Raw genomic sequence first — 568 nt, 5'->3', positions numbered from 1 at the left:
TCGTCACAACTTGCAATGAAGCAGGGGTGAGTCTGGGAGAGACGGGTGCCAGGGACGGCGACAGAGGGCGGTGGCAGGGGGCGGCGGGCGGCAGGGACGGCAGGCAGGGCGCCTTGAGAGGTCAACAACCTGCCACCACCGCGCCTCTGGAGAAACGGAGAGGTGGTGGTGGCCGCCTTCCTGGTTTTCTCGTGTGTACTGTAGTGGGGTTCGGGCGGGCTCCTGTCGCGCTCCTACCGCCTTTCCCGTCTCTCATTCCTTCACCTTCTTGGGGTCTCCTTCATTCCTCCTTCGCTGCGTCTCTCCTCCACCGCTAATCACACAAGTCCACGCTTCTTTATGTGTACAAACAGCAACTTTAAATGGGTTAATTACCGGGCCTCCTGACTTACAACTTCCCCACTAATCAGCTGATAACGGTCAAAGATGAAAGATGATGCAATTGCAATACCACAAAAGGCAGGACCTTTACCATACTATGCTCACTTACGAACCTGCGTGGGGGCAGCAGGTTCATTGGGACACTTGTGATTTGTGAATTAAAATGCTGAAGCCCGGTGCACTTTTG

The 568-nt window shown here is 55.3% G+C and overlaps 1 long non-coding RNA gene across 2 annotated transcripts in view; it reads left to right on the top strand.

Moving 5' to 3' along the window:
- The window catches only part of LOC119587879, a 95,443-nt gene that overhangs the window by 6,274 nt on the left and 88,601 nt on the right, over positions 1–568 (top strand). The gene's annotated exons all lie outside the window — the stretch shown is intronic.

This window comes from Penaeus monodon, chromosome 23 (genome assembly GCF_015228065.2).
Source record: "Penaeus monodon isolate SGIC_2016 chromosome 23, NSTDA_Pmon_1, whole genome shotgun sequence".
In the NCBI taxonomy this organism is placed as follows: domain Eukaryota; kingdom Metazoa; phylum Arthropoda; class Malacostraca; order Decapoda; family Penaeidae; genus Penaeus; species Penaeus monodon.
Note: the sequence above shows the minus strand (reverse complement) of the source record. Positions and strands in the feature narration are given on the sequence as shown.